A 20,309-nucleotide genomic window follows, 5' to 3' on the forward strand; every position below is an offset into this window, starting at 1 on the left:
GTCCATTACAAGCCAGTGGAAGCTGAAAATACTGGAACTAATACTCCTTTTCATGGACTTTGTCCAGAAGCATTCAGAAAATGACAACTGCGCTCGGGCACGGAGGAGAGTGAAGAGCTAATCCAGCAGGACTGGGTGAGGAGACGACAGAAAGGCTTAGGATTCCAACAGGCGTGACGCTGCAACTGGAGGTCATGGCTTCTGATCAGATCAGGTGAGAAATGACGGAGTGTAACACGGGAATTGGTAAGAAACAGGTCAGTGGCCTGATGGCTCAGAAAGGGTGGAGGATGATTACAAGGGAGTTATTGGGGCAAGCAAGCTGGAAGGAGCCAGAGAAGAGATGTGGTCAGGGGGAAAGCTGATTGAATCAGTGATTTTGAAAGTGGAACAGTATTTGTGATGACGAGATCCAAGGTGTGGCTATGGGAGCGGATTGTTCAAGTGAAGGAGAAGATAATTGGAGAAAAGGTGAGAGAATCAGGCAACAAAGGCAAAGTAAATGTTCCCGTCTTCATGGTTTTATAATGAGAAGCATGGCCAGATTACATTTCAAAAGAATGGTTCACAGGTGCCTAAGAAAGACATTCCTTGTGGCAAAAGGTTGTTTTTTTTTTTTTTTTAAACATTTATTAATTTCAAATGGATCAGAGAAAGAATTTATGACTACATGTTTCCTAAATAAATACTCTAAGAAAAGAGAGGGCGGGTGCCTAAAGTCAAGAAGAAGCTTGGCTAATTTTGTCAAAGGAAGGGAGCATGAGGCCATGTTGGTCAGCTGATAGCAAAGGGCAATTTTAAAAATATATCTTAACCAAGGTCTATATGTTTATTTAAAATAAAGCTTCGCTCTTTGTTAAAATCTCCCCCATGAGCCTTACTAAAAAAATATAATTCTAAAGTAATACTTACATAGATCACTTTTTAAGGAAAATTGATAACTAACTGTGGATCTTGTAAAGGAAGAAAATCTAAGAACAACCATAGGGATGTGATAATCAGTTTTTGTCCCAGTTTTATAAATGATGCCTGGTATTATAAATAAAAATGACTCAGTCTAGAAATATCTATCTAACTGTCCACATAAGTCAACAAAAAAAATTGTTTTTTTGGAGAAAGCACAGGCTTTTATATATAATACATCTCTGAAACTCAGTTACAGCTGCATATCTGAACAATACAAGAGATATATAAGCCAAGAAAGGATTCTATTTCAAGTGAGTTAAAACAGCAGTTGCAGACCTTAGTCCAACTCCTCACCCAGCTCTCTCCTCATTGCAGAAGCATGTGAACTTATGGTTCCTAGGTCAAGTTCATGTACTTATTGATATTCCAAACACAGAAAAGGGGGAAGGAAAGTGGAGGACTCATAGGGATCACAGGGGACAATTAAACACATCATTCTTCTGATGGACTCTCCAAAGAAGCTACCTGTTGAATCACTTATGGCTACCATGCCCTGCAAGGCGTACTCTAGTGACAAAGAAGTCCTGCTAAAGGCAAACTTAGAAAGAGTATGAAAAAGCAGAGACATCACTTTGCCGACAAAGGTCTGTATAGTCAAAACTATGGTTTTTCAGTAGTCACGTATGGATGTGAGAGTTGGACCATAAAAGAAGGCTGAGCGCTGAAGAACTGATGCTTTAGAACTGTGGTGCTGGAGAAGACTCTTGAGAGTCCCGAGAACAGCAAGGAGATCAAGCCAGTCAATCCTAAAGGAAATCAACCCTGAATATTCACTGGAAAGACTGATGCTGAAGCTGAAGCTCTAGCATTTTGGCTGCCTAATGTGAAGAGCTGCCTCATTAAAAAAGACCGTGATGTTAGAAAGTTGAGGACAAAAGGAGAAGGGGGTGACAGAGGATGAGATGATTAGATAGCATCACCAAATCAATGGGCATAAATGTGAGCGAACTCTGGGAGATAGTGAAGGACAGGGGAGCCTGGTGTGCTACAGTCCACAGGGTCACAATGAGTTGGACATGATTTAGTGTCTAAACAACAAGAGGATTCAAATTAAACCCCACATAGCCAGAAATGATTTCTTGTTCAGAAAGAGGGAGGATTTTGATGACACATTTGTTATTAAACAGTCCCACTTGAAAATTTTCTATTTCAAGTCCAACTCAAGAAGAGTTATTTACCAAAACATTTCCCCATGCTTATCATCTTTAAATAAACTTTGCTTGGGCGTCTTCAGTGTATGTCTTCAGTTCAGTTGGAAGAAACTGATTCTGACTCTCCATTGAGCAAAAGACTTTTAGTGGAAACACATTTTTACTGTACCTGTTCACAGAGTAGCTGGAAAACTAACCCATGGCAAGGACAGAAATACAAAATGCTCATGACTTTCAGAAAGCAACACGATGGACTTTCCTCTCAACCTCCCTGCCAAACGAGTCCCCTCCACCTGGTTGTTCTCTCAATGCAACTCTAAGGACATTTTCAAACCCAGGAATGGAATCTGCTTGTCCCACCATGGGTCGCAACAAGTGTCTATCATTACAAACACCATTTCTGACTCTCTTAGTTTGCTGGGGCTGCCCATAAGAAACTGTAACAGACTAGGGAGCTTAGACAGCAGAAATTTATTCCTCCCAGTTTGGAGGCTAGAAGTCCAAGATTAAAGTGTCAAGAGGACTGGTTCCTTCTGAGTCTCTCTCTCGGCTTGCAGGTGGGCCCCTCTCACTGCGTCCTGGCACCGTCTCTGTGAGCTTCCAACCCCGGTGTCTTTCCATGTGTCCAAGTTTTCTCTTCTTATAAGGATACCAATCAGCTGGATTAGGGCCCACTGTAATGACCTAATTTTAACTGAGTTACCTCTTTAAAGACCTTATGTCCAAACACAGTCACATTCTGAGTCCCTTGTGGCTAAGCTGGTAAAGAATCCGCCTGCAATGTGGGAGACCTGGGTCCGATCCCTGGGTTGGGAAGATCCCCTGGAGAAGGGAAAGCCTATCCACTCCAGGATTCTGGTCTGGAGAATTCCATGGACTGTATAGTCCATGGGGTTGCAAAGAGTCAGACACGGCTGAGCGACTTTCACTACACAAACACACTTACAGGCACGGCCAGAAATAACGTTTATCAGCTGTCTGGGCTTCCCTGAGCCCAGACAAACCAACATAACATCAGGCATCACAAGGAGTAATCTGGGGGGAGAAAGCCATTCTGAGAAGAGAAATTGGAAATGACTGATAAAAACAAGTAAAATATTTTAAAGTCCTTAGTAATCTAAGAGGGCTTCCCTGGTGGCCCGGATGGTAAAGAATCTAAGAAATGCAAATAAAGCCACTAGATGATCCTACTACACATTCAAAAGCCATATAAAATCACAGATGGGAGAGGATGTGCAGCAAAGGGAATTCTCCTCCTCTGCTGGCCAGTGTAAACTGCTACTGGTGAGTAGTTTTGCAATGTATCATGGAGGTTGAAGACTCCATGCCCCAGAAATTCCACTTGTATGTATACAAACACAATTCACACCTGTGTACAAAGAGATAAACAAGGTGTGTTCAAGGCAGTCATTTCTGGGATTGAAAAAACAAATCCCCAAACAACCTAATTATCCCTCAAGTGAATAATGACAAACTTATAATACCAGTGAAAGTAAGTGGACTGGAGATCCATGCGTTAGCACAGACGGGTCTCACTAAACTGAGCAGGAAGAGAAGGAGCATAAGAGCAGAACATGATATTATTTGCATAAAGTTTAAAAACGTGCAAATCCAAGCTGCATGAGTCACCTAAGAATGCAAACCTATATAGTAAAAACCTACGTAAGAAAGAACATGTGCATGCGTGCGAGTGTGCGTGCTAAGTCGCTTCAGTCATGCCCAACTCTTTGCGACCCCATGGACTGTAGCCAGCCAGGCTCCTCCGTCCACGGGATTCTCCAGGCAAGAACACTGGAGTGGGTTGCCATGACCTCCTCCAGGGGATCTTCCTGACCCAGGGACTGAACCCAGGTCTCCTGCATTGGCAGGCAGTTTCTTTATCACGAGCGTCACCTGGAAAGCCCAAGAAAGAACATAGGGCATGATAAATGCCAGATTCTGGACTGTGAAAGGGCCGAGGAGCCTGACAGAGCAGGGGGCACCTGGCGCTCGAAGTCATTAGTACTGTTCCATTTCTCGAGCTGCATAGTACAAAGTACTCGCCGTAATGTATTTAAACCTTCTCTGTATGTACTGAATTCATCACAGTAATTTTAGAAAAGATTCCTACCTTCACTCAATTACAGAAGTGCAAATATTACAGAAGATTTAATTTCCCAGAAAAAAAAATATTGATGTGGAAGCGCTTCTCTTTTGAGGCATTTCTATTTCAGGCCGGATGAAGTGAATCCACACACTGGCAGGTCACAAAGCTTCTGACACAAAGAATCTTAATTTGCAAAGACCTAGCAGACATGAAAAAAGAACAATTAATTCTAGGCATGAAGGTAATTATTCAAATCCAGTGCGCATTCCTAGCCTGGGACGAGCACAGAGCCGGGATCTGCGCAACTTTTTCAGGAAACACATGAGCGTAACGTAATGTGATGATACAGTCAGTTGATTCACTAAAACAGCATTTTTAAACTTACACTCTACTTAGGGCGCAGTAAAAGCCTCACAGATCAGCGTTGCAGTGCCTGTGCTGTGCGCCCAGGTGTCCGAGATCAAATCACCAGAGAGCAGTGACCACGTGCTGTGCTGCGCTTAGCTGCTCCGTCGTGTCTGGCTCTGAGACCCTCTGGACTGCAGCCCGCCAGGCTCCTCTGTCCATGGGATTCTCCAGGCAAGAATACTGGAGTGGGTTGCCATTTCTTTCTCCAGGGGATCTTCCCAACCCAGGGATCGAACACGGGTCTCTCTTCTGCATTGCAGATGGATTCTTTACCAGCTGAGCAACCTGGGAAGGTCAGCAGTGACCATTTACTTTTTAAAAAGATAATTCTAATATTAAATAACTTAGGCTAAACAGAGAGAAAAAAGTAGTTTTATTCATGTGAGTAACTCATCTAACATTTAAAGAATGGTAAAAGGAAGGTGGGCTTCCCAGGTGGCTCAGTGTAAAGAATTCAACTGCCAGTGGAGGAGACAGCGGTGAGATCCCTGGGTCGAAAAGATCTCCTGGAGGAAGGCATGGCAACCCACCCCAGTATTCTTGCCTGGAGAATCCCATGGACAGAGGAGTCTGGTGGGCTACAGCCCATGGGTTGCAAAGAGTCAGACATGACTTAGCTACTAAGCCACAATAACAAAAAGGAAGCTAAACCAACATTGCTGGGTACAGAGTAGGCATAAGAAATAGGTCTTATTCTGTCACATTATAAATAAACTGAGCATTAGGTCAGAGAAGTTATGTAATGCCAAACAGCCAGAAAGGAGCCAGATTGGAGTATGAATTCCATGCCTCTTCATTCTAAATCCCATACCTTTCTTCCTGGGAGACAGCTAGTTAATAAGCAGAAAAAAACGTAGACAGTTCTTATGGCATTTTTCAGATGATATTAGAGGAGACATTGCGTGTGTGTACTTAAGATTATGTGATTATAAAACTGATTTTAAAAACAGAGATGATAATCTCCTTCTTAACAAGGTTATTTGTGGAACAGTAAACAAACTCAGAATTAAAAAAAAAAAAAGGGCAACATCAGACACATATTTGGCAAAGCACTAGCTTAGGCTATAGAAGACCCCACCATACTTGTACTCTGCCACTCCTGTGTGGCTGAGAACAAGTCCCGTGATCCTCTGTAAGGACAATAACTACTCAAAATAGTTATGGAAACAGGACAGAAGTCAGATCCCTTACATCCGGTTACTCTGTAGGTACAACCACTGTCTATAAATAAAATTATATTCCTCTATAGAGTATTTTAGACTTTAACCAAAAATTCTACTATTTTTTACATAATAAATTTGTTGTTTAATCGCTCAGTTGTGTCCGACTCTCTTGCAACCCCCATGGACTGTAGCCCACCGGGCTCCTCTGTCCATGGGATTCTCCAGGCAAGAACACTGGAGAGAGTTGCCATTTCCTTCTCCAGGGGATCTTCCTGACCCTGGGATTGAACCCCCATCTCTTGCATTGCCGGGGGATTCTTTACTGCTAAGCCACTGGGGAAGCCCTGTAAAAGGTTCTTCTCTTTTGAAACTGGGCATCCGATATTTGGGGGTTGTTTGTTTTAGAACTACATATAGATACTGAAGTCAGAACGCTTATATTCAGAAGTAATTTATTATTTCTGAATTCCAGTTCCACTTGGTCTTTGATGCTGCTATTCTTCCCCGTTATTTCACAATGAGGTTGGAAAGGAAAGCTGAGTACGAGACATCTTAAAGGAGAACCTTTAAGATCTTACTCACTGAACAGATGAAGGAACAGGAGTGGCAAGGGGCACACCTCACCGGGCTTCCAGGGTGGCTGCCTGGCTGACGGCCTGAACAGCGCTGCCACTGACCAGGGTAGAAGCTGGAGGGATGGGATCAGATCTCACAAAAAGATGACAAGGTACGTTTTGGATATGCTGAACTGGAAGAGCCGATGGACGACCTAAGGTTCCTTGGATGTCCGTGGCTCTGGAGCTCAGTAGGAGGTTGCGGGCTGGGCACCAAAGAGCCTTCATTATTCATGAGTTATCTGCTTTAACCTGTCAGGCACAGAGCTAGACTCTGGTGACTCGAGGTTGAGGAAAACAGACCCCTACTCTCATAGGTTAGAATATGAGAGATGTAAAGACAAATGGTAGCACACTGATACATGCTCTGGATTGGGTATATTAAAGATACATGGATGCTAAAGACAGGCCCGAATCTTCCTGAAGGGATCAAGGATATTTCACAAAAATAATGATTATTAACTCTGTCCTGAAATGGGTGTTAGACTTTTAAACTACAGATTTCAGTTGTCTTCTTGGACTTGGGACAACACTTACAGGATTGTCTGAGTTAGCAAATAAAAACATTTAACTCCCAGTTCAATTTGATATTCAGATAAACAGTGAATCATTTTATAGTATAAATATTCTTTTTGTTAATATGAAATTAAATTGACTGAACAACTGTATTTTTTTCTGGCAACCCTAATTATTTATCAGTATCATGCAGCCATGAAATTAAAAGACGCTTACTCCTTGGAAGGAAAGTTATGACCAACCTAGATAGCATATTCAAAAGCAGAGACATTACTTTGCCAACAAAGGTTCGTCTAGTCAAGGCTATGGTTTTTCCTGTGGTCATGTATGGATTTGAGAGTTGGACTGTGAAGAAGGCTGAGCGCCAAAGAATTGATGCTTTTGAACTGTGGTGTTGGAGAAGACTCTTGAGAGTCCCTTGGACTGCAAGGAGATCCAACCAGTCCATTCTGAAGGAGATCAGCCCTGGGATTTCTTTGGAAGGAATGATGCTAAAGCTGAAACTCCAGTACTTTGGCCACCTCATGTGAAGAGTTGACTCATTGGAAAAGACTGATGCTGGGAGGGATTGGGGGCAAGAGGAGAAGGGGATGACAGAGGATGAGATGGCTGGATGGCATCTCTGACTCGATGGACGTGAGTCTGAGTGAACTCTGGGAGTTGGTGATGGACAGGGAGGCCTGGCGTGCTGCGATTCATGGGGTCGCCAAGAATCGGACACAACTGAGTGACTGATCTGATCTGATCATTTAAAGAGTAGTGTGAGAGAGATGAAATTAGTTAAATATCAAAAGATAGTTATTTAATGTTACCTTGTTTAATGATATATAACAAAATGAAATATCAAATAGTCACTGTTAGAAAACAGACAAAATTTTAAGAGTAGACAATGTGTATCACAAATACTATCTTTTCCAAATGTTTCTTAGAATATATGGTAATTTACTGATGTTTTAAATAATATTTCTAAAATCTTGGGAGGAAAAATCACATAAATTTGGCTTTTGACATCTGCAGTACTGACACTAGTAAGATAAGACTCTCCTTGGCCTGAATAACATCCAGACAATCTCACTGCTGCTGCTGCTGCTAAGTCGCTTCAGTCGTGTCTGACTCTGTGCAACCCCATAGACGGCAGCCCACCAGGCTCCCCCATCCCTGGGATTCTCCAGGCAAGAACACTGGAGTGGGTTGCCATTTCCTTCTCCAATGCATGAAAGTGAAAAGTCAAAGTGAAGTCGCTCAGTCGTGTCCAACTCTTCATGACCCCATGGACTGCAGCCCACCAGGCTCCTCCGTCCATGGGGTTTTCCAGGCAGGAGTACTGAGTGGGCGCCACTACACTCCCACATAACTTTAGCAATGTAGCAATGGTGACATCTGGCTCTCTGACCATGATGGCAGCTGAGACTCCGTTGCTAGAAATGTCACTGCTGATTCCACATGACTCATGTTGGTGAGTCTGCTTGTGAAACTACGTTCAGCCTGACAGTATTGGTAATAATGAGCAAAACAGGTTATGGAAATCCTGACTCACACCATGGTAATTTTAAAAGTTACATTTTAACCATTAATTCCAACATCTCTCACCTTCAGACATTTCCAAGGTGGCAAACGAGAGAATTAATCACCCTGGGATTTTATTACCCTAGCAATGAAATGTGATGGTTGAAATAAATCATCTCTAAATGCCGAAAATCTGTACTTCCCAGATACACAGCCCTCCCACCCGAGGCCTTGCTGACCCCAGGGAGAAGGGAGGCTAGGCAAGCCTGATTTGGTGTTCCCCTAATGTGTCTGGGCTACAAGGCAGAACGGGGTTCGATCCCTGGGCCAGAAAGACCCCCTGCAGAAGGAAATGGCAACCCACTCCACTATTCTCGTCAGGAAAATTCCATGGACAGAGGAGCCTGGCTGGCTATAGTCCATGGGGTTGCAAAGAGTCAGACATGACTGAGCGACTAAGCACGCATACAATGTACATGCAAGCTTAAAGTTATTTAGCAACAAAAAAATAAACAAAGAACAGCACCCAAAACACGAATGAAAGTAAAATTATTTCACAAAATCTTCTTAGTCCACTTAGTGATCTTTTTTACTGAGACACATCAAACACATGGCTGGAGATAATCTAGTTAGCAGTTTGCTTTAATATTATCACTGTCATCTCATTATTGAAAAATGGATAAAAATGTCTCCCAAATCTTGAAAGCTTTTGTCTAATTTAATAAGTGTAGATTCCATAGAATCAAAGCTAGTGTTATCTAATTTTAACAAAACTCATATAGTAATTAGTACATACCAGGAACTATTCTTAACATTGTATTATTAACACTAACTTACTCTTTATTTAAATAAAGGCAGAAATGGTATGGACCTAAAAGAAATAGAAGATATTAAGAAGAGGTGGCAAGAATACACGGAAGAACTATACAAAAAAGATCTTCATGACCCAGATAACCACGATGGTGAGATCACTCACCTAGAGCCAGACATCCTGGAATGGGAAGTCAGGTGGGCCTTAGAAAGCATCATTACGAACAAATCTAGTGGAGGTGATGGAATTCCAGTTGAGTTATTTCAAATCCTGAAAGATGATGCTGTGAAAGTGCTGCACTCAATATGCCAGCAAATTTGGAAAACTCAGCAGTGGCCACAGGACTGGAAAAGGTCAGTTTTCATTCCAATCCCAAAGAAAGGCAATGCCAAAAAATGCTCAAACTACCGCACAATTGCACTCATCTTACATGCCAGCAAAGTAATGCTCAAAATTCTCCAAGCCAGGCTTCAGCAATACATGAACTGTGAACTTCCAGATGTTCAAGGTGGTTTTAGAAAAGGTGTAGGAACCAGAGATCAAATTGCCAACATCCGCTGGATCACTGAAAAAGAGAATACCAGAAAAACATACTTCTGCTTTATTGACTATGCCAAAGCCTTTGACTGTGTGGATCACAATAAACTGTGGAAAATTCTGAAAGAGATGGGAATACCAGACCACCTGATCTACCTCCTCAGAAATCTGTATTTAGGTCAGGAAGCAACAGTTAGAACTAGACATGGAACAACAGACTGGTTCCAAATCGGGAAAGGAGTATGTCAAAGCTGTATATTGTCACCCTACTTATTTAACTTATATGCAGAGTATATCATGAGAAACACTGGGCTGGATGAAGCACAAACTGGAAACAAGATTTCCAGGAGAAATATCAATAACCTCAGATATGCAGATGACACCACCCTTATGGCAGAAAGTGAAGAGGAACTCAAAAGCCTCTTGATGAAAGTGAAAGTGGAGAGTGAAAAAGTTGGCTTAAAGCTCAACATTCAGAAAACTAAGATCACGGCATCTGGTCCCATCACTTCATGGCAAATAGATGGGGAAACAATGGAAACAGTTACAGAATTTATTTTTCTGGGCTCCAAAATCACTGCGGATGGTGACTGCAGCCATGAATTTAAAAGATGCTTGTTCCTTGGAAGAAAAGTTATGATCAACCTAGACAGCATATTAAAAAGCAGAGATATTACTTTTCCCACAAGGTTCATCTAGTCAAAGCTATGGTTTTTCCAGTGGTCTTATGTGGATGTGAGAGTTGGACTATAAACAAAGCTGAGCGCCGAAGCACTGATGCTTTTGAACTGTGGTGTTGGAGAAGACTCTTGAGAGTCCCTTGGACTGCAAGGAGTTCCAACCAGTCCATCCTAAAGGAAATCAGTCCTGAATATTCATTCGAAGGACTGATGCTGAAGCTGAAGCTCCAATACTTTGGCCACCTGATGTGAAGGGCTGACTCATTTGAAAAGACCCTGATGCTGGGAAAGATTGAAGGCAGGAGGAGAAGGGGATGACAGAGGATGAGATGGTTGGATGGCATCACTGACTCAATGGACATGAATTCGAGTAAGCTCTGGGAGTTGGTGACAGATAGGGAAGCTTGGCGTGCTGCAGTCCATGGGGTCACAAAGAGTCGTACTTGACTGAGTGACTAAACTGAACTGACCCTTTATTTAAATTGCCAATGGGAAAGCAGTGGCCCAGAGAGATTCCCCACAATTAAATAAAGTAGAGCATGGCAGGACCAGAAGTGGAACCCAGGCAGGTGGGTTCCAGAAAAGGGCTCTTGAACACAATGGCAGGCTGGCTCTCCCATACTAAACTGTTGATAACATTAATTTACGACCATATTCAAACGAACCCAGGCAAGTAGTAAGTGCTGACCAGAAGCCAGACACTTTACCCAAAAGATCTCAGATCTTTAGCACACCACTGAGAGGCAGTTTTTATCATCTTCAGGTCACTGGCAAAGCCCAGAGCTTGAGAGTTGAAACATGCTAGGCTGGAGGTTTCAGCCGAGGTCTGAATGGCTTTAAAGCCCCGGGTACTTTCTGTTCTCCAAGACTGCCTCCCTTATGGTGCCTTGGGAGTAGTACTGGGACTCTTCACTTTTCAGAACTCTTTTTCCCTAGGATCTATTTGCATTGAAAAATGCTACAAGAATCCTCATAATTAAATAAGGCAGGTAGAACACAGCGTGCATGCCCACACCAGCGCCAACAGCACCCGCAGCTTAACCTGTAGGAATAGGCTCTTCAGCAAAGACAGTTTCCTGAGAGGAGGAACTACAGTCCATTCATCCTGTGTTCTCAGAGTCTGAGACAGTGTTTGGATAAAGTTGGTGCTCAGTAAAATTCTGAATGAAGTAACTACTGAAGGCATATCCACATTCCTTTAATGCAGGAATTTCTATTTAAGATAAATGTCAGGAAATGCATGAGTACAATTTATTACATAGCCGTTTCCAGGACAAGGGAACCACTGATAACTTTGTTCCTAAAGTCAAGTTCTAGTGAAAACTAGAACTCCTACCACCACCTTCTTAAAACCCCCAAATCAAAGTTACATATCCCTTCAAATCTATCAGGAAATGAAATCTCATTTTGATATTTGGCAAAACTAATACAATTATGTAAAGTTTAAAAATAAAATAAAATTAAAAAAAAAGGAAATGAAATCAACTCTAAACAACAGCAAACTAAGTTATCATTAGGAGAGCGTTTATCTACATTTCACTTACACTTACTCTGAGCCAAACAACCTCTTCAGTTCAGTCGCTCAGGCGTGTCCGACTGTTTGCAACCCCATGGACTGCAGCACACCAGGCCTCCCTGTCCATCACCAACTCCCAGAGCTTGCTCAAACTCATGTCCATCAAGTCAGTGATGCCATCCAACCATCTCATCCTCTGTCGTCCCCTTCTCCTCCTGCCTTCAATCTTTCCCAGAATCAGGGTCTTTTCAAATGAGTCAGCTCTTCACTCTTATCAGAACTCTTACCAGTGCTCTAAAGCTTTATTTCCTTTGTGTTTCTTGTAAAAAAATTAATAAACGGAAATCTCAAATAGAGTTAGGAGACCAGCAGGGGGAGCCCTCACACCCTGGGACATGGCTGAGCCCAACAGGAAGGAGAAAGTCTTCTTTCCTGGCAAGGTCTCAGCCAGTGAAAAGCCATGGACTCTTCATTTGCCACAGTCCTCCCCACTTCCATTTCCCCTCTATGAAAGCGTTCCCCTTTCTCTGTCATCTTGGGACCTGCATGGCATATGGCTTGCCATGGTTACAGACCCCAAGTTACAATTCTCTGCTGATCCTGAGTAAACTCATCTTTGTTGGAGAAACATCTGCCAGTCTATCTCAGGTCAATACACTACAGATAAAAGAATATATGTATTTCTTAAAGGAACTCAGGAAAATGAAGAGGATGAATGGTAAAGTAAAAAAATCAAACTAACAAAGCACTGGTTAAATGTCTTGTCTTTGCCCACACATGAATACAGATGTTTTAGAAATAATACATTTTATTTATAAAAATCAACTATACACACTTGTATTTATATGGAATGCAGACTGACCATACTATGTGATGCCACGTAGGTGTGTGTACATGTGGGCACAGACACACTCCTTAGAGGCCATTGACTTGGAAATGGTTTGTTTGCAAAGTCTATTTTTAGGTCAGCTTTTGGTGGTTGGATCATATGTTCTCTTTGAAATCAATGTGGTAAGTTGGCACTGTGGGAATAGAAACAGTTTCTGCTCTGCAAGGAGACAATGATATATTCTTATCATGTACTAAAAAAGACAAATATATATAAATAGTATTAGGAGGAATACAAAGTGGGAAAGGAAGAAAGCTTTATATATCCAGGACATGAAACACACAGAACTCAGCTTAACGTTGGCCACGGGCCTTATAGTTCAGTGGATCCATTTCAAGCCCCACTGCAGCTCTGTGGTCAGTCACAGAGTCCTCTGAGAGACATGGAAGAAGAGGGGAGGTCGCTCTCCAACCCAGCTTAGAGGAGCCATGCATTAAGATAAGCTCACCAAAATGCTGAGTTTGCAACGAGGAGCACTGCAGGAAAACACCCTAGCGCTTTGTTCACACGAATGGCTGTCACACCAGTTAAATCCTCAGTGGCTTCTCTCATCGTTTTTTTCTGTGATTTTATTTATTTTCCAAAATTTTAATAGTCATTAAAAAAGCTTAGATAACAATAAACATTTACATGGTGAATTCTGCTGAAAAGAATTAGCTAAGGAAACACTGTGTAAGCATCTACTATACAGTAAAAGATAAAGGAGTTGAAATGAAGGATTCAAACATGCAAACAATTTTTTTTAACCTAAACATCAGAAATAAGGTCCTTAAGTCTCTCATCACTTTTAATTTCAGTGTTTGAGATGCACCCCTCCCCTCAACAAAACAAAGCCAGAACTGAAATAATTTCTAACCTTTAATAATGAATAATGAGCCTGTAATAATGAAACACGTGAAATCTCATTTTATTAAGCACAACACTGAGTATCAAATGGGACAGAATAGAAAGTCCAGAAATAAACCCACGCATTTATGCCAATTAATTGACAACAAAGAAGGCAAACATACAATGGAGAAAAGACAGTCTCTTCAACAAGTGGTGCTGGGAAGACTGGCCAGCTGCATGCGAAAAATGCAAGTACATCACTCTCTAGCACCATATACAGAAATAAACTCAAAATGGATTAAAGACCTAAATGTAAGGTTGGATACCAGAAAACTCTGAGGAAAACATAAGTAGAACACTCTTTGACATAAGTTAGAGCGGTATGTTTTTGGATCCATCTCCTAAACAAAGGAACTAAAAGCAAAAAATAAACAAATGGGACCAATTAAACCCACAAGCTTTTACACAGAAAAGGAAACCATAAACAAAGTGAATGGAACCTACTGAATGGGAGAAAATACTTGTAAATGATATGACAGATAAAGGGTTAATATACTACATATATAGATAGCTCATACAGCTCAACATAAAAAAAAAAACACATCAAAAAAACAAACAAAACATGGAGAACACAGACACAACCAATTAAAAAACTGGCACAGAAACTGAATAGACATTTTCCCAAAAAAGGAAATGCAGATGGCGAATAGGCGCAGGAAAAGATGCTCAACATCACCAGCATCAGGGAAATGCAAATCAGAACGACAGCAAGATACCCATCAGAATGGCCATCGTCAAAAAGAGCAAAACTAACAAATGCTGGCCAGGACAAGGAGAAAAGAGAGCCCTCATAAACTGTTGCTGGGAGTATAAAGAGGTATGCTGCTGCTGCTAAGTTGCTTCAGACGTGTCCAACTCTGTGCTACCCCATAGACTGCAGCCCACCAGGCTCGCCCGTCCCTGGGATTCTCCAGGCAAGAGCACTGGAGTGGGTGCCACTGCCTTCTCCATAAAGAGGTGTAACCACTGTAGAAACAGTATGGTGGGCTCTCAACAAACTAAAAATAGAACTCCCATACATTCCAGAAATTCCATTCCTGGGTATGTATCCAAAAATCCCCGAAACACTAATTAAAAAGAAATACACCCCCCAATATTCACAGCAGCATTATTTACAACTGCCAAGATACAGAGGCAACTTGTGTCCATCAACAGATAAATGGATAAAGGTGTGCCTCTCTCTCCATCTAAGGAATACTATACAGCCATAAATAAGAATGAAATAATGCCATTTGCAGCAAATGGATGGACTTAGAGATTATCATACTAAGTGAAGCAAGTCAGAAAGAGAAAGACAAAACCATAAGATACCACTCATACGCGGAATCTAAAAAATAACAAACTAGTGAGTATAACAAAAGTGAAGCAGACTCACAGAGAGAACAAACCAGTGGTTACAGTGGGGACAGGGAAGGTAGGAGGGGCGATACAAGGGTAGGAATTAAGAGGTACAAACTGTTGTATAAAATAAGCTACAAGGATATACTGTGTAACATGGAGAAAACAGACAATATTTTAAAATAACCAAGTGGAATATAACCTTTAAAATTGTGAATCACTATATTATACACCTGTAACTTCCCTAATACATCAACTATACTACAATAAATGAAAAATAGAATGACTATAGAACTGAAAAGACCCTGACGCTGGGAAAGATTGAGGGCAGGAGCAGAAGAGGACGACAGAGGATGAGATGGTTGGATGGCATCACCGACTCAATGGACATGAGTTTGAGTAAACTCTGGGAGCTGGTGATGGACAGGGAGGCCTGGCGTGCTGCAGTCCATGGGGTCACAAAGAATCAGACACGACTGAGTGACTGACCAACAACAAAAATAGAACTGAAGGTATTTTAAAGAAATACCTTCTGCTTTCCTTTTAGCTATTCCATTTTTTCCAAAGGAAATAAATATTTAAGAAAAAAAAATTGACTTGTGATACATGGCTGAGTATTTTCCAAGTTGAACTTTCCAAAAGCTGTATCATGCCACCGATTTGAAAGAAGCCTGATGAAAAATACTTTTGTGTGTTTGTGTGAGTGGACATTATGTATGAGTACAAAGCAAGAAGGTAATCTTCAAGAAAAATAAAAGTGGATTCAAAGCTCCGTTTTCATAGAGATGATTCATTTTCTATACCTTTTCATCACACTTGCCTACTCAGAGTAGCTGGCAGCAAGAAACCAATTCATGCTGCTTATAAGTCTCGTTGTAAAGGATTTTCATTTGTATGAAGTACTTAATCTATAATTCAGCGATCTATATAACAAATCTCTTCTGTTCATTTGGATCTCTGCCATGATAATAGTCAGTGTTGTTAATATTACAACAGCTGGTCATCAATATCATTAACAGAACCAAAGTGTGTTAAACTGCTTTCAAACCTGTGGTGGTCTTTTTGAAGCTGTGTAGAAGTGGAAAATAATACTTCAACACATGGGAAAAGCCATCCATGTGCTTCAGGACCAAACACATCCATCATATGGCTCAGTGAATAAGAAAGGTCCTGCAGAATCAGTGCAAACACTTAATGTGACTGACTGGCAGAGACAGAGCCATGTAAAATGTCAGCCCGTCTAATTCCTCATTCTTTGTGCACTTGGCTTACAACTCTCAGTGCAGCAAATTGCATCACTTCGTAAAGAGCCTTTTTGCTCCCAAACTCTTTACACACTGACAGTCTTTTGAAAGCAATTTCTCAGCCTCAGATGACATCGTAACTCTCTTTATTATCTCAGCTTCCTGACCTACCTGCCATGTCGTGTGGGGCCACCCAAGACAGGCAGGTCATGGTGGAGAGGTCTGACAGAATGTGGTCCACTGGAGAAGGGAATGGCAAACCACTTCAGTATTCTTGCCTTGAGAACCCCATGAACAGTATGAAAAGGCAAAATGATAGGATACTGAAAGAGGAACTCCCCAGGTCAGTAGGTGCCCAATATGCTACTGGAGATCAGTGGAGAAATAACTCCAGAAAGAATGAAGGGATGGAGCCAAAGCAAAAACAATACCCAGTTGTGGATGTGACTGGTGATACAAGCAAGGTCCGATGATGTAAAGAGCAATATTGCATAGAAACCTGGAATGTCAGGTCCATGAATCAAGGCAAATTGGAAGTGGTCAAACAGGAGATGGCAAGAGTAAACGTCGACATTCTAGGAATCAGCAAACTAAAATGGACTGGAATGGGTGAATTTAACTCAGATGACCATTATATCTACTACTGTGGGCAGGAATCCCTTAGAAGACATGGAGTAGCCATCATGGTCAACAAAACATTTTGAAATGCAGTACTTGGATGCAGTCTCAAAAACGGCAGAATGATCTCTGTTCGTTTCCAAGGCAAACCATTCAATATCACAGTAATCCAAGTCTATGCCCCAATCAGTAACGCTGAGGAAGCTTGAACGACTCTATGAAGACCTACAAGACCTTTTAGAATTAACACCCAAAAAAGATGTTCTTTTCATTATAGGGTACTGGAATGCAAAAGTAGGAAGTCAAGAAACACCTGGGGTAACAGGCAAATTTGACCTTGGAATACGGAATGAAGCAGGGCAAAGACTGAGAGAGTTTTGCCAAGAAAATGCACTGGTCATAACAAACACCCTCTTCCAACACCACAAGAGAAGACTCTACACATGGACATCACCAGATGGTCAACACCAAAATCAGATTGATTATATTCTTTGCAGCCAAAGATGGAGAAGCTCTATACAGTCAGCAAAAGCAAGACCGGGAGCTGACTGTGGCTCAGATCATAAACTCCTTATTGCCAAATTCAGACTTAAATTGAAGAAAGTAGGGAAAACCACTAGACCATTCAGGTATGACCTAAATCAAATAAATCCCTATGATTATACAGTGGAAGTGAAAAACAGATTTAAGGGCCTAGATCTGATAGACAGAGTGCCTGATGAACTATGGAATGAGGTTCATGACATTGTACAGGAGACAGGGATCAAGACCATCCCCATGGAAAAGAAACGCAAAAAAGCAGAATGGTTGTCTGGGGAGGCCTTACAAATAGCTATGAAAAGAAGAGAAGAGAAAAGCAAAGGAGAAAAGGAAAGATATAAGCATCTGAATGCAGAGTTCCAAAGAATAGCAAGGAGAGATAAGAAAGCCTTCCTTAGTGATCAATGCGAGGAAAACAACAGAATGGGAAAGACTAGAGATCTCTTCAAGAAAATTAGAGATACCAAGGGGACATTTCATGCAAAGATGGGCTCGATAAAGGACAGAAATGGTATGGACCTAACAGAAGCAGAAGATATTATGAAGAGGTGGCAAGAATACACAGAAGAACTGTACAAAAAAGATCTTCACGACCCAGATAATCACGATGGTGTGATCACTGACCTAGAGCCAGACATCCTGGAATGTGAAGTCAAGTGGGCCTTAGAAAGCATCACTACGAACAAAGCTAGTGGAGGTGATGGAATTCCAGTTGAGCTATTTCAAATCCTCAAAGATGATGCTGTGAAAGTGCTGCACTCAATATGCCAGCAAATTTGGAAAACTCAGCAGTGGCCACGGGACTGGAAAAGGTCAGTTTCCATTCCAATCCCAAAGAAAGGCAATGCCAAAGAATGCTCAAACTACCGCACAATTGTACTCATCTCACACACTAGTAAAGTAATGCTCAAAATTCTCCAAGCCAGGCTTCAGCAATATGTGAACCGTGAACTTCCAGATGTTCAAGCTGGTTTTAGAAAAGGCAGAGGAACCAGAGATCAAATTGCCAACATCTGCTGGATCATGGAAAAAGCAAGCGAGTTCCAGAAAAACATCTATTTCTGCTTTACTGACTATACCAAAGCCTTTGACTGTGTGGATCACAATAAACTGTGGAAAATTCTGAAAGAGATGGGAATACCACAGCATCTGACTTGCCCCTTAGAAACCTACATGCAGGTCAGGAAGCAACAGTTAGAACTGGACATGGAACAACAGAATGGTTCCAAATAGGAAAAGGAGTATGTCAAGGCTGTATATTGTCAGCCTGCTTATTTAACTTACATGCAGAGTACATCATGAGAAACACTGGGCTGGAAGAAGCACAAGCTAGAATCAAGATTGCTGGGAGAAATATCAATAACCTCAGATATGCAGATGATACCACCCTTATGGCAGAAAGTGAAGAGGAACTAAAAAGCCTCTTGATGAAAGTGAAAGAGGAGAGTGAAAAAGTTGGCTTAAAGCTCAACATTCAGAAAACGAAGATCATGGCATCTGGTCCCATCACTTCATGGCAAATAGATGGGGAAACAGTGGAAACAGTGTCAGACTTTATTTTTTGGGGCTCCAAAATCACTGCAGGTGGTAACTGCAGCCGTGAAATTAAAAGACGCTTACTCCTTGGAAGGAAAGTTATGACCAACCTAGATAGCATATAAAAAGCAGAGACATTACTTTGCCAACAAAGGTCCGTCTAGTCAAGGTTATGGTTTTTCCAGTGGTCACATATGGGTGTGAGAGTTGGACTGTGAAGAAAGCTGAGCGTTGAAGAATTGATGCTTTTGAACTGTGGTGTTGGAGAAGACTCTTGAGAGACTGCAAGGAGATCCAACCAGTGCATTCTAAAGGAGATCAGTCCTGGATGTTCTTTGGAAGGAATGACGCTAAAGCTGAAATTCCAATACTTTGGCCATCTCATGTGAAAAGTTGACTCATTGGAAAAGACTCTGATGCTGGGAGGGACTGGTGGGCAGGAGGAGAAGGGGATGACAGAGGATGAGGTGGCTGGATGGCATCACCGACTGGATGGACATGAGTTTGAGTGAACTCCGGGAGTTGGTGATGGACAGGGAGGCCTGGTGTGCTGTGATTCATGGGGTCGCAAAGAGTCGGACACGACTGAGCGACTGAACTGAATTGACTGACCTACTTGCCATGCTCCATGCTGTTCCTTGTGCCTTGGAAGCTCTTTGCTTTTCTCTTTGTTTATCTGATTCCTTCTCATCCTTCAGATCTCAGAGCCAGCATTACTTTCTCTGGGAAACTTTGCTGTGGCCATCTGTCTACGTCTGGCTCCCACAGCAGAGGCACTGATATTGACACGAACCTCTCATCTGGTAAACAGCCCGTCCGCAATAAAGGAGACCTGGGTTCGATCCTTGGGTTGGAAGGACCCCCTGAAGAAGGAAAGGCTACCCACTCCAGTATTCTGGTCCAGTATTCATGGACTATATAGTCCATGGGGTCGCAAAGAGTTGGATACGATTGAGTGACTATCATTTCACTTCAGTTCTCCCTATATTTAGCACTAACCAGCATCCTTTTGTGAAATTTGTTTGTGCTTTTTTTTTTCAGCCAGAGTCAGCATTTGTTGCCTAGAACTAAAATAACCTTGACTAACACTCAAGGACCCATGATACAAAATTGAATTTGCTTTGGTGATGACCTCTTTTCATTGTTTAGATCCAACAGACGTACTTAAACCAACATAAGTTGCCTTATTTAAATTAGTTCTTTTACTCCACAAACCCTGTTTTTCGTCTGTTAGGGAGGTCAATTTAACAGGAAGCCTATTCCAGTGACTAGCTTGGAACTGTTTGGGAAGCCAACTCTGTT

At 41.8% G+C, this 20,309-nt stretch overlaps 1 long non-coding RNA gene across 15 annotated transcripts in view; it reads right to left on the reverse strand.

Annotated features, from left to right (window-relative positions):
• LOC129636186 (uncharacterized) overlaps nt 1–20,309 on the reverse strand; it is a 169,306-nt gene that overhangs the window by 53,124 nt on the left and 95,873 nt on the right. For 8 of the 15 annotated variants that reach the window (XR_008706755.1, XR_008706778.1, XR_008706766.1 and 5 more), the window contains one exon: nt 4,228–4,402. The exons of 2 other annotated variants lie outside the window; for them this stretch is intronic. This is a non-coding gene — a long non-coding RNA (uncharacterized LOC129636186). Of the gene's footprint in view, nt 1–2,573; nt 4,011–4,227; nt 4,403–9,386; nt 9,787–20,309 lie in introns of those variants that run through there. 5 more of the 15 variants (XR_008706749.1, XR_008706751.1, XR_008706753.1 and 2 more) reach the window with 4 other exon arrangements.

The sequence above is a fragment of the Bubalus kerabau genome, chromosome 21, assembly GCF_029407905.1.
Source record: "Bubalus kerabau isolate K-KA32 ecotype Philippines breed swamp buffalo chromosome 21, PCC_UOA_SB_1v2, whole genome shotgun sequence".
Lineage (NCBI taxonomy): Eukaryota > Metazoa > Chordata > Mammalia > Artiodactyla > Bovidae > Bubalus > Bubalus kerabau.